Below are 14,804 nucleotides of genomic sequence, written 5' to 3' on the forward strand. Positions count from 1 at the left end.
GGCCCAGGAGCAGAATGAATCAGTCTCTCTTCTGAATGAGGGGGCTCAAATGTACAAAGAAGTGGCTTGGCAGCTGCTGGGTGTCCCAGTGTCTGCTGAGCATGGGCATAGGCAGAGTAATTAAAGACAATTAAAGAGGTTGAATTTCCTCTCATTTGCTGTGGGGTAGGTTTGTAGACTTGGGCAGTTACCATGGCCTTGTTGACACCCAGCAAGCCCTTCAGATGACACAAATGTGCTTTTAAATATAAATATACACATTCAGTCTGCTGCTTTTGCCTAGAAGTTCCTTAGATCTTGTCCAAATCCAAGATTTTTACTTCCTTTGTTGATTTTTCCAGTTTATTCCAATGGCATAACGACTTAGCTGTATAACTATAAACCTCTCACATGGACACTGGAGCAAGCGTTGACTTTTTGCAGCATAATTACAATTGCTTCCAAGAGCAGGAGACAAGAAAACAGACAGATGAAGCCCGAACATAAGCCTGAAGAAAATTTTGCTTCAGCTCTTCAGTCTGAGTGAGCTGAATCTGTGAAATGCAGGAGCTTGGAAGGACCAGGGGTTTAAATTGGGGCCATCCAGGGATATTTTAGCTTGGAATGCACAGGAGTTTAAGTGCTTTTAAGGGATCTGTCACACACTCCCAGCTTGCTGATACCAAGGCAGCTCAGCTTAGCAGTGTGTCAGCCTATCTCTCGTGCAGAGTGATGTAAACTAACCCAGGGGAGCATTTCAAAGATGCTGAAATGGGAGTGACCTTGAGGAGCTGCACTCTCACACGAGCATCAATTGCTTTCATACCCAGAAAAGGGGAATTCAGAATACATCAAGTGTTATCAACCATCCAACTGGTTTGAGTTGGGGGTATCTGTACCTTTTTTTGTCTCTCCTCATAAAACAAGGGGATTTTTTCCCCCCCAAGTATCATTGGATACCTAAACAAATGCATTTGTCACTATGGAAATAATGATCTGGAGAAGAAAATTGTCCATTTGCCTTAAATCAAATTTTACTCATTCAACCCCTTCCCTTCCCTTCCCTTCCCTTCCCTTCCCTTCCCTTCCCTTCCCTTCCCTTCCCTTCCCTTCCCTTCCCTTCCCTTCCCTTCCCTTCCCTTCCCTTCCCTTCCCTTCCCTTCCCTTCCCTTCCCTTTTCAGATGTTGTTATAAAGGATGTTATAATCAACAATTACAAAACCAATGCAATTAAAAATTAAATAATATCTGAATTGTAGACATTGATTCATATAAGGCTCCTGTAGACCAAGATTAGGTTTTCCAGTTCTTATTTTCGCATGGAAGAAAAAGCACATTTAGTTCTGAATCAGGATCTTTGGGAGGAATAATCAAACTTTGCTTATTTTTATTTTAATCACATACAAGAGTACATTATGGAAGATGCATGTACAAATACAGAAAAAAACCATATTTTTAAGGCAGGGAGAATAATTTCTGTGTGTTAACTCCTTTGTTATGTCTCTTACATTGGCTGTTGTTAACATTGCTCCAATTTACTATTCTTGAAATTATTGCTCTAATTTACCATTCCTGAAATTCTGACTTTGCATTTCTTGACTTTTAAAATATTTTGTAGCTTACACCATGAAAATACACATTGTTGTTTTATTTACTTTAACTAAAAAAAAATCTAGTGCACACTGAAATAAATCCAGTGATGATTATTCTGGGATAAAATGTAAGAAGGGCCACTAAGTACACACATGTTTAGTGTTCCAAGCCCCAGAGCAAAGTTAATAGTGCATATAAATAATTATTTGTGCATACACTCATAATCCATATGGTCACCCCATGACAATTACATGTAAAAGGCAGTTAAAGTCACAAAAATTGACTTTGCATGGTTCTGAAACACCTGGACAGGAGGTATGTGCTGTGTCCTCTGGACTGCTGACCATAAAAGAGAGAAGGAGCCAACAGAATGCAGCAGCATCTCTCAAAAAAAACCCTTTGATGGTTCTGTTTTGCAGGAAAACATCCCACTATCACCTCTCTTCTGGAAAAGCCCAGCTAGAGCTCTGTGCATCTTTGAGCCCCATTCAGAATTTCAGCTTTGGGAGGAGCAGCTCAACTTGTGGTTCCCTGGATCCCTCCTGCTCTTTTTAAATCTTTCTGGAGGATCCAGCATGATCCAGCTTTCACCACTTGTAGCTTTTCTGCACAATTCTTAAACATCTTCCCAGGGATCCAGTCTCATAATTTCTGCAGACACATTGTAGGCAGCTTTCCTGAGGATTTTCATTGGAAATTTCATTCACCCACAGCTATTTTTGTGTGGCTGCTCCTGCATGCAAACATCTCCATGAAAATATTTTGCGTGTCCAAATAGAACCTTCTGAAAATCCAAAAACCACAAAAATATCTACGTAAAATTTGTGTAGCTTTAATGGAGAAGAGTGGATTATCAGGCTTGAAAGCAAATTTTGGCAGTCTGAATATATCTTATTTTCTTGGGAAGCTCTAAGCAATGAGAAGCAGAATTGAGTTTGTGGTGACATTACAACTAAACCATGGCAGGACTTACATCAAGACATTGAACCATCAAATATATTGGCAAAAATATGATGGCAAAAACCTAAGAGGAAGCCAGAGAGGGACAATTCATCAGGAAGTGGAGTGACAAAACAAGGGGGAATGAATTCAAAATAGAGAAAATAGGTTAGAAAGAAAAATAGGTTAGAAAGAAAAATAATTCAGAAAGAATTTTTTACTGTGAGGTTGGTGAGGCCCTGACACAGGATGCCCAGAGAAGCTGTCCCATCTTTGGCAGTGCCCAAGCTAGGTTGGACACTGGGGCTTGGAACAGCTTGGGACAGTGGAAGGTGTCCCTGCCCATGGCACTGGATGATCTTTAAGGTCCTTTCCAACAAAACCACTGTGTAATTCTGTGTTTCTTACATAAAAATGCTTCCCATGTCTGAACTGCCTTTGCGACAGGCTGCTTTCCATGCAGACAAGGATGTGAGGAGAGTGTTTTCTGTCTTGGGGCTGCAGGAGCAGGAGGGGACAGCCTGAGCTGCAGCAGGTTTGCTCTCCACGTCTCCAGCTTCATTATTTCACCGCGCACACTGATGAACTGTAATTGTTTCCTGGCTCCCCTTGGTAGGAGATGGGGTGACAAAGGGGTTTGGAGCACTGCTAGGTTCCTGTTTCCCTCACTGATCTCTATTAGAACAATCATTATGATAATGATTCTAATCTAAGCTTCTGTAATATAACTGAGAAATAAATGCTTCTTGGTTAATATGCCTCAATTAACGGGTCACCCAGCGTAGCTGCAGCAGGTTGCAAGTAAGTAGCTTTCAGGATCTGAGCCCAAATGATTATAGGTTTTCTTTCCCTTTTTAGATGAAATGGATTCATAAGCCTTACTCAAATGAATCGCTCTTGCAGTCATTAATTATAGTATACACATGTTAATGACATCATTATCAGGAGATAACATAATGTCCCAAGGACCACGTGCTACAGTTGTTTCCTGTGCAAACAATTGTGCTTGATAACACAGCCTGTCACAAAATGTCAAAAGAAACCACATGGTGTCTCGAAATGATTGTGAAATTATCATGTGTCACAGCTATGTGTATCATAAAAAATACCATCACGACAGAATTTGTCATTAGCTCTTGGGTGAGGGATACTGAACAGAACAAATAATTAAGATCTTGAACATCTCGAGTGCAGCACATAATGCAGCACTGAACTGTTTAAAGCAGATCCTGAGACTGAATTAAAGTGCATTAGTCATGAATTCAGGATATGCACAGTAAGAGGCAATATTAAGCACCTTGGGAGATTTTTATTTTCTCTTATTTATTAAAAATAAACAAAAAGGAAATAGTCCTTTTAAGATCCAAAAGTTCTCCTTCAGCACCTCCCTTTTAGCTTGTATGAGGATTGGGTAATAAGACTGTAAGAAACTTGCCAGTGTAACTCTTATTTTAGCAAATTAAATCCTGCTCAAGTGAAAGTCAGTGCCAGTTGCTCAAGACCTCTGTGGGAACAGAATATCAGTCATGGGGCCTCATTTGAGCAATCTCATTTTCATCCTTACCATGATGCAGCAAAATTTTCAAGTCCCTGGCCAGCCTGTGGGTTTTGCTGCTGACAAATAGCAGAGCTGTTCCCTAAGAAGGACTGAACTCCCCCTTTTGCCATCCATGGATTTTGGCAGCATTACCATCTTCTGCACTTTTCCTCCTGAACTCAAGTGGAGATTTATTGGGCTGTGTATTTTGGGTTTTCCTGTTTTCCTATTACCACCAAACTGAAAAACAAGATTATTCTCCTGCTGGAAAGAAGCTGTGCAAAATCCTTGCCCAGAGCCACGGGGTTCTGCAGGCACTTTAGAAAGGTGGAACAGTTCTCCCCATGACACCAAAGGCTGCTGGTTACAGAGATGACAGAAGTTTTCCTCCTCCAGGGCTGCCTCCTCTGCAGGGTGATGTGGGACCTGCTGGCAAACAGCTCCCTCAAAGACCCATCAGTACCCTCATCTCCAGAGCTGAGCTTTTATAACCCACAAGATTCTGTTTTTACATGCTCTGATGATAACAGGAATACTGCTTTAGTCATGCAGTAATTAGTAATTTAGTAATTAGACATCAGCAACAAGGCAGACAAAGGGAGATACCCAAAATTTCTCCTCCATCAAGAGGCTGTCCCTGTGCTCTGTGCTCAGGTGATTTCCCAGCTGCAGAGCTGCCCCAGCCCTGCCCCAGTGCAGGGAGGAGCTGGAGCTGCTGCAGAGAGCCCAGAGGAGGCTCCAGGATGGGCAGAGGATGGAGCAGCTCTGCTGGCAGGAAAGGCTGGCACAGCTGGCATTGTTCACCTGCACAGGAGAAGCTTTGGGCTGAGCTCAGGGTGGCCTTGCAGGGCCTGGAGGAGCCCCAGGAAAGCTGGAGAGAGACAATTGCCAGGGGATGCAGGGACAGCACACAGGGAGTGGCTTCAAAATGCTGGACGTCAGGGTTAGATTAGTTCTTATGTAGAAATTCTTGCCTGTGATGGTGATGAAACACTGGAAAAGGTTGCCCAGAAGTTTTGTGGCTGCCCCTGGAACCCTGGAAGTGTCCAAGGCCAGGTTTGGACAGGACTTGGAGCAAACTGAGATAGTTGAAGTTGTCCCTGCCCATGGCAGGGGGTGGGAATGAGATGATCTTTAAGGTCCCTTCCAACCCAAACCATTCAGTGGTAATTTCAAAATCTGTGTGCTCCTGATGCTGATGTTCCTTTATATCAAAGGTATACATGAGCCAATCAGCCTTCCTGCATCAAGCCCAAGAGAGCTGGCATGCAAATATTTTAGAAATTTAAAGGTGAAAGTCTCCAAAGTAATATCTTAGCTTACATGTTTGGACTTTGTGGTTCTAAGTGATCCCAAAGGAGCAAGAGAAAACCATCTCAGAGGTTGCTTTTGAATTACATCTTTCCTTACCAGTAATAATGCCATGGGAATTCTTGACAGATGACCTGGTTTTCCACTTCCTGAGAGGATTCAGTAAAAATAAGATAAGGATTCAGATTCCTCTCTTTTTTTACCTGCAGTTTCAAACCTTCCAATGCTCCTCCACAAGTCATTATTCAGGTTTACAGTGTTGCAGTCACCAGCTCCCTCAGCCCTGGCACACAATAAATTACCAGTGACCCTTTCTTCACCTCTTTGCCTCAAATTTCCATTCCTGCAAAGAACACCATCTAATTAAACACCACAACAGGAGCCTTCTCAGGCAGGAGGAGGGGATGTTTTGTGACATTACCAGAATTTATTCTGGCAAAATCTGAGGCAAGGAACAGCCTGGAGACAGAGGTGGAAGAGAGCAATGAGATTTATGAGAGACTGGCAGAGCTGGCAATAGAAACTGGAAGAGTTACTGGAGCTGCCAGCAACTTTGCAGTCTTCAGGATGGAAAATCAAAGGATTATTATTTGTTAGCAGTAGTATTAAAAAAATGTATTTAACTGACAGAGGGCTAAGAAAGCTTTTCCTTTCTTCAGTGCTGGGAGATTTGGTTGCAGATAGATAGATAGATAGATAGATAGATAGATAGATAGATAGATAGATAGATAGATCGATAGATAAACATATTATATATATTATATATAATTTTATATATTATAATATATATTATATATATATATATATATAGTATATATATAATTTTTTTAACAGTTCACCAGAGTTCACCTTCTTAACAAGCTTTTGGTTCTTTTTAATACCAATTCTGGGTACTCTGTTAATGCTGCTCATCCAGAGCAACTGAGTCAAGTAAACAGCACAAATACAGGAGCATTTCAGGAATCACGCACTTTAAGATGCTTCCAAGTTATCCTCAGAAAACTTGTGTGAAGTACGAGTTTAAATCTATGAAATTACCTCAAAAGACAGAAAATATACCCCATATATTATCTGAGGAATAATTTACTCTGCAGACAATCAGGACATATTTTTAGGAAGACTTTAGCTGCACCCAGGGGTGTTCAGCAGTTCTGCAAAGCCACTTGAACACTTAAAAATAAGTGAAGGAAAACAACAACACTGAAAGAAGGTGAGAGGTTACAGTGTAGAAATTCTTCATTTTGCCACAGAAAAAGGGTAAAATGAGAGTATCCAATGTGCATTCAGCAAGGACTAGCCAAAGGACTTCATTTCATTTACTAGTTTCTAATCCAGTGCTCAAAAATAAGGCAATAAGAGGAGTAGTATCATTCACCAACTTCATAACCCTGAGCACCAGGTAGTCCCTCTAGTAAAGAAGAACTTATCTTGTGGGGAAACAATGTTTGTGTAATTAAACAATGTATTATCAAACATGATCACAACAGTCTCACTGGAGACTGCTTGATGTCTCAGTTACTGAAATTTGGATGCTTGAATTTGCCATTTAAATTTTCTTTTTAAAATTAAAACCCATATCAATTAATCTGGAGGAGATATCTTTTATATACATATATACATATTTATTTATTTATTTATTTATTTATTTATATGCATTTTTATGTATTTTATAAGGCAACCAGCAGATTATAGATTTGACTGGAGGTCTTTTCCAACCTAATTGATTGTGATGCAGTAGAGTCTCAGTAGTTACTCCTGAAAATAGACTTCTATAATTCAAGTTGCACGATTCCATACTAAAGGAATATGGAACAAACTTTTTCAGACAATTGTTGCAGCTGGAAACTCGGACAAAGCAGCCTAGTTGAACAATCCCTCATTTTCTTTCCTACAATTGAGAGGGCAAAACCTGATGTGCACAGGATGACCTGAAGTTGCTCAATGTTATCAATGACCCATTTATTGGAGGGAAAAGAAGGAAAAGACAATAAATTGGGCAGGAGAAACAATCTCCTTTTATCATTCTTTTCTTGGCACAAGTGTTTGAAATGCTGGGAATCCACTGGGTTTGCCCCAGTGATGCCTTGGGAAGGCTGACCTAGAGCAGAGCTCCAGAATAAAGCAGGGATTTATTCACAGCATCTCCTCCATGGATGCACCTTGGGCAGCACCAGAGCCCAGCCAGGGCTGCACCCAGGATGAACCAAAATGGCCCCAAAATGCACGGCCGGGCACGGGCTCTGTCCCTGGGATCAGTTCTGCTCCATTTGCACCTTGCAGTTCATTGTCCCATTCCAGCTTTAGCCCTGCAGTCCCACCCTGCTTGTTTTTCTCTCTCCAGCCCACGGTGTTTGTGCTCCTGGGCTGAGATTTGGGTCATTTGTCCTTGGTGCCCAGCTGGAGCAGGAATTGTTTTGTCTCCCTGCTCTGTGCACAGAGCTCACCATCCCTGAATGTGAACCTCAGACCCACACACTAAAGCAGCACAGAACCTGAAAAATAGAAAAGCTGAAACCTGAGGCATCACCAGTTTGGAGTTGTAGTTGCAGCTGCTTTGACAGTGGCAGCATCTTCCCTTTTAGAACATTCATATCCAGTTATTAGTTTGGCATCCTGCTGATGCTGTTATTACTTCAATTTATCTTACTGGTAAGGAAAGTTTAAAAGTCACATCATTTTCCAGCATTTTCCACTGTGAATTCCCCATGAAACACTGTGGGACAAAGGTGTAGCACCTCAGCAATGAGGGATTTTTCATGCTAAATTCCAAACAACAGACAGATTTTCCTTCAGTTAAAAGAGAGCAGAAATGCAGGAGCTTCTCCAGATTAAATCTCAGGATGATTTTTTTTCCAGGGCCTTAGGTAATATGATAAATTTTTAATTACAGCTACAGAAGGGGGTGGTTAGAGCAGTTATTTGCAGAGGAGGAGCAGTGTGGATCTACAAGACAACACCATCCTGCCCATCACTGCAGCTGTCTCTTTTTAGCAAAAAAACAGAATAATTCATCCATGGGGAAGTTCATTAAATAAGAAGCTGACTAGAAGATAACTAGAAATTAGTGATAACTTTACTTCATGATGAAAAAGGAAGTTTCTACCTTTGGTTCAACATCACCATAGCCTTTTGCTTTTTATTCCATTTGTCAAAACTATTCCTTCGTTCCTCATAGAATAAAAAGTTGGAAATGCATTCCCAGATGACCACCAGGAAATCCGTGTCCCTTAGAGTGTTTTAGCTTGAATGGATTTGGGTGATTTTGCCAGTATTATTTGGCTGAAAAAAGAGTCAGTTTTGAGAATTCTCATGAATTTGTGTAGCTTTTTCTTTTCTCCGTTTCTGCCAGAATTTTCATTTTGAAGATGTTGAGAGCATGTTGGCCTGATTTTTAAATGCTGAGCTAATAAAGCCTTCTGAGAAATGCCTTTTGACAAAGAGACCACATTCTCATAAAAAGTTTTAGCTCAAATAAATTAGCTGTTCTCTAAAGAAAAAATAACTTACAGTCCAAAGCCCCAACAGGAGTGGTTCTAAAAACCTTTCTACCAACTTACAAGAAACTCTAAAATGTATCGTAGAAAAAGCAATAAAACTTGAACATAAAATCCCTCTGGGGATGTGACTAATGAGGCTGTTATACAGTGTATAAACTCACACTATACCTTTGTGATTATTCTTTTTATAATGAAATATAATCTAAAAACCCTCAAAAAACAAAACCCAGATTGACCAAATCAGCCCTTAAACCTCCTGTATTTCCTAAGGCCAAATGAAGATAATTTAATAATTTAGGTACAAAGCTTAGATCTAAGCACAGCTTTTGTGTTTTTGTGCTTCAAGGATCTGATTAACAAAGAAACATTTGACAACCTGATTTTAAAAAAAGTCAAAGTAGCATTTTCATATTGCCCTTGTAACCAGCTGCTTCATTTATCACACTCAGCATCTGTCATCTACAATATGTCAAACCCTGCTTGCAACCACGACTTTCTTCTTCCTTTTCTGCTGTTCACATTATCAGCAGTGCCATTTTGGCCTCTGCTTTTGGGCACGTGCAAGAGGTAATGGGAGTTTCTATTCCCTTGAAATACAATTTAAAGGGGAAAAAAATTATAAACCAAGTCCTTTGAACTCCTTGGAAAGTGGGAAGGAAAGTGACCCCCAGCCCTGTGCCACACTCTGTCCAGGAGATGGATGGCTATAATTTACTCCTGCCTCAAACACGAGTATTTATGGTGCCTCCCCTTGGCTGAGGGGTCTCCAGAGAAACAGAAACATTTCTTTTTAAGAACATTTTGAAAAGAGGGATGCATGGGACAGCTGGAAGTCAAGGGAAGGAGACAGTGAAGGTTGCTTTGTCCTTTTTATTTTTTCCCCAGGTGATAAAATAATTCTCCTTGTTTGCCTTTGTGGAAAATATTTTCGGGTTTTTCCCATTTTTTAACTCACACACATGTGCCTGTGCATGTGCAGGCACAAAAACACCTTGACCTAAGTTATAGAGGTGATAAATCCCTAGGGACCCTTTGCAGCAAAGCACTGTCAACACCAGCACTGTAAAATTCAGCTTTAAAACTTCTTTTCAGCTGTTCTCTGGCTCCCAGCTGGATGAGCACATTGGCAGCTCTGAATGAGCCAAAATAACTATAATCCAGGTCCAAATTAGGGTGCTCTTCCTCTGGCCTCAGACGTTTGGGCACTGGAGCCAAATTCTCAGCCTCTGCTTTTGTCTGAGAGTGTTAACTATTCAGTGAAACAATCCCAAAATACTCAGCACACAAGGCCTAGAATTCAGATTAGATAAAACACTGCAAAGACGCAATAACAATGAATGAAAAAAATCACCAAAAAATTCCCAAGGAAGGTTCCTATTCATAAAAGCAAGAAAAGTTTCCCTTTCTGATTTTTATTTGCTGTAAGAGCTGCTTCTAATTTATGGGTGATTGTATCTTAAAAAATATTACATTTAATATCTTTATAAATATTTTGTTGCTCTAAGCCCTGTTTGTTTCTCTTTGCTAGTAATTCCCTATTTCCATGAGACAGGTACTAAAAAATTGTTTATTTAAAACTTATTAATTTATTTTTATTAAAAATTTTATTAATTAATTGTTAATTTAATTCATTGATAATTTTTTTTAGCTCGTTAATCAGCTTTTCCTAGGCTGTACAGCCTTCATGATGGTTCCCAACTCTTCTGGAAATTTTCTGCTTTTATTGAAATTTGCTTTCCCTCTAGAAACTTGTGGCATGATGGGCATTAAAAGTAGAAACTGGACCATATAGAGGAATAGAAAAGATGAAATAGATGGAGAATTAAGGTTTTGGTTTTGCAGAAACAAGCAGACTAAGGTCATCAGACCATTCCCAAACTATTATTCCCAGATGGTGTCTCTAAAAAAGGGCAGAATTTTTACTGGATAAATGAAATAAAACTAAAATAAATATCTTCAGAGCTTTTTATTAGGATCTTATTCTCCCTCATTGAATGTCCTTTTGTGTCTTTCCTGGGATTGTAGCATTTATTAATGTTCTGAATCTCCTTAGTTAAGAGAATGTGGATTTGAGATCAAGCCTTTAGCACTTGATTTCCCTGAGTTTAAGCTGGAATTCTGAAGGTTGGTTGCAAAAGTCTGATCAGCTCACCCTGAGGTCCTTTTATCATCAATAAGATGTTTGTTGTCTTTAAAACAAGACAGATGGCCCAATGGAAGGCCTTCTTTTGTCCCCTGCCCAGTACAGAAATATATTCTTTTATTTTTAGCCACCAGAGGACCTGTTGTGTTGAGCCACTCATGGGTTTTATAACCATGCTTGACCCCTGTGCCCAGGTGAATGCTTTTGAATATTCACCCAATGCAACAACACCTCTCTGTGAGTGTTAATATGCAGAAAATGTATTTATTTATATTGGTTATGCTAATGAATTCATATAGAGAGTGGCTGCTAAATATACAGTGTTGTGTCTTGCTGATTTAAATACATTAGAGTCTGTTCCTGCCATCACAGTACCACATTATATTGGTCCATCTGCAACTATGTGGAAAATAAAATTATAATTCCCTCTGGATGGCCAGAGGAGACTGGTTCTAGCAGAGCCCTGTTTCTTATACATCAGCAGATAGCATTTCATGGCTTTTTAGCTCAGAACTGAGCTGTTATAGACCCGGGTCTCTGTGCTTAAAAGTATATTTACTTGCATGAGTGAGCAGTGAATGAAAACCATTAATGTCCCGGCATGCCCCACTCCCCAATACTCATTTCTGTTGGAGCCAGACTTTCTTGGTGTGTTTCTGCTTCATTTAAACCTGTCAATACCCCAATTAGTGTTTGCTTCTCTTCCCCAGGGAGGGACATTTACACATGTCACTTCACAGCCTCCAAAATCTAAAAGACTTATGGGAGCTGCTGGGTCATAAAATAAAGCCTAGCCTGATTAAAGCTTGTGCTTTCCAGTCACTTTCTGCCTTTTTTTTTTTTTTTCATTTAAACTTGTAAATTGTTCAGGTGATCTTAATGAAAGGATACAAATAGAGAATTTAAAGCATAAAAACTTGTTTAAATAAATAAAACCTAAAAAACCCTCCACTCTCCCATGGGATTCCACAGTTTCTGTTTTTACCTGATTTGCATTCAGTAAGTCACCAAAAATTAGAGTGCTGTGCTTTACAATTATGATAGCAGTAACCCTCTCATTTCACATTAAAACTTGATGCCATCTTGATGGCAGACTGAATTCAATTTAAGATCAAAGCATTGGAGAAGTTATCTAAAATTATGTATTGCTAGTTTTAACTGTTTAACATTCCTGCTCTTTCCAGCCTGGCTTTTATAACAGGCTGATTAAAGATCATAATTGATTTGGAACAGAAAGTGGCCCAAGGAATTTCTAATTAATGGAGACATGATTCTGGTGCTAATTTTTAGGCTTCCCAATGATGTCAATGATGGTAAAACTAATATTGGTCATAAATTTCTTCCATGGGAAGATGATCTTTGTCTAAGTCTCCATAAATCACAATTACATACGCGGTAACAAAATGGTTTTTCGATCACTAATTTTTGTTTTGACAATTAGCCAACTCTTGATGAGACTGATTTCCCAGTGCCTCGTGTGAGTTCCCACAGTTTGTAACTCATTTCCACAGGCTTTCAGTACAGCTTGCTGCAGGGGACAAAGCTGTCAGCTTATCATGCCCCCATTCCCTTCCCTTGGTTACTGGAAGTGCAGTTGGACAAAATGGGAATTGAAGGTGCATGGCAAAGCAAGAGAAAGTCACATTCATTTCAGAGCCATGTCAAAGTCAAAGGAAAGCCCAAGAAACAGCAGCAGCTGCTGGTCTCCTGTGTATCATCTGAAGCCATCAGTTTGCACTGTACAAACACAGAACTAAATCAAGAAAAGACCTCAGGAAGAGGAAAAAAATGCTTTTGTGATTTGAGTGAAAAGTGCTTTTTTTATTTTATTAATGCGTCTTTTGGTTAAAATTCATAGTTGTCATGCAAAATAAATCGACTTCTCTTCCTCTAATGTGACCTGAAAGCACTTCTGAGTGAATAAGATATGAACCCTAAATGTTCACAGCCTTTGCCCTGACACACTCAATCAGATCAGGAGGCGCTGGTGGAGCTGCCAAGGACTCCAGACTTCATTGTCACTTTATTCCAGCTCAGCATCAAACAAGGCCTGTTCAAGCTTGGAAACACATGTTGGAATAATGTTTATAATCAAAGTAACTTGGCTGAAATGGTGTTTGAGGATGCACAGAAGCCATGTTCATTCCCATTCAGTATTTATTTATTTTTAGATTTTTTTTTTTCTCCAAAGATTACCTTAGATGGGTGTCCTAATAAGGCAGTTTTTACAAAGCACTGAGTCTCTTTTTTTGTTATTGGGTTTGAAATACAAATTTATAAAGCACTGGACCTGCTATTTCTGTGTTTGATGCCTTTCTTTTTACACAGCACTGTTGGTTTTTATACTTTTCTGTCAGAAAATTATTTTGCTAATAGAACTGCTAATGAATCTCTTGCCTTTTGTCCAGCAATTCATTCATTAAAAAATGCATAAAAAAGCTACTTGTCTTCCTTTTAGGGCAGATTTGGGGTAGAAGGCAATTTGCTTTGTTCAGCTTTATTTTAAAATATTTTCAAGAATATACTTATAAATAAATTTTTGGAATTTATTCCCTATATACTACAGACTCCTGAAACTAAATGAATAAATAATTCAGTCTGTCATATGAATTAATCAAATCTTTACTTCTCAAATTTCTCAGGTTTACATGTTTGAAATTATTTTTTTCTAATCTGAAACATCAATGGCTATGAATTTCAAAGCATTGGCTTTTTAAATTTGAAATTCATGGCATATTGATTACTGGCACAATTCACCCAGAATGGTTTTTATCTGGGAATTGTATTGCTTGAACAAAAAATTCTTTACTGATTCCAAGAAATAAAATATTCCATTCTAAAATCACCTTCATGAAGAGATTGAATAACTCATATGGAATTTTTAAAATATTTATCCTAAGAGAACATGTCTCTGAGGAGGTTTTCACAAAAAACAAACACAAGTAGGTCCAAAATGTAAAGTTAATTTTCATTATTAGTGAGTATTGGTAGAAAGAAGTTGTCATTAATTATATGTCCATATTGTTATCTATAATAACTTGTATACATAAAAACGGGATTTTTTTTGGTGTGTTTACATTCTTTGACCCTCTGAGACACAGAATTTGTTTCCTAATCTTGGACATTTCCTGAGGATGAGGATTAAGAGAATGATTTTCACCTGCTGAACAGGCTTGACTTTTACCAAGGAGCTATGAGTTTAAACTGAAGTGCTTGGGAAATCCTATTGATTCAAAATTCTCTTTTCTTCACCATTTGAATTCCATAGAGATGATATTTAAGTAAACCCAAATGTCTCCTATCAGAAGGGGAAAACTGAAGTTACAAATTTTAGCAAAGCTCTTGCTGACTCCGGAAAGTCTACTAAATTTGAAAATAAACTAACAAATACATAGATCAACATATAAAAGTGTGACAGCTAGGCTCACTTAAATACAAGTATTGTGTTTGCATGAGCTTTCTCTGCCTGAGCAAAAGCAGATGGAAGAAAAGTGAATTTCTGAGGTAGGAAAATCCCATTTGTGATGGAGAGAAGTGTCCTCACTGTGGCAGAATGAAAGGACAGCTGAATTTGGCTTAAATGTTAAACTCGAATTTCAATTCATTTTTTCAATATTTTCTCAATGTTTGCAAGATAAATCTGCAAACATTGGTTACAGATATTTCCCCAGACTGGCCAGTTCCAGCACGATCCAGTGATGGAGCCAAAATATGAGAACACTCTGCCAGGCCAGAGATCATCAGACCAGGAGAATCCCAGAATGGTTTTGGGTTAGAAAGGACCATAATTCTTAAAAATACTGAG

The 14,804-nt window shown here is 39.0% G+C and overlaps 1 protein-coding gene across 3 annotated transcripts in view; it reads left to right on the plus strand.

The window, feature by feature from the left end:
- Positions 1–14,804, plus strand: part of DSCAM (DS cell adhesion molecule) — a 467,715-nt gene that overhangs the window by 331,883 nt on the left and 121,028 nt on the right. The window lies entirely within an intron of this gene.

Source organism: Melospiza georgiana, chromosome 2 (genome assembly GCF_028018845.1).
Source record: "Melospiza georgiana isolate bMelGeo1 chromosome 2, bMelGeo1.pri, whole genome shotgun sequence".
In the NCBI taxonomy this organism is placed as follows: Eukaryota; Metazoa; Chordata; class Aves; order Passeriformes; family Passerellidae; genus Melospiza; species Melospiza georgiana.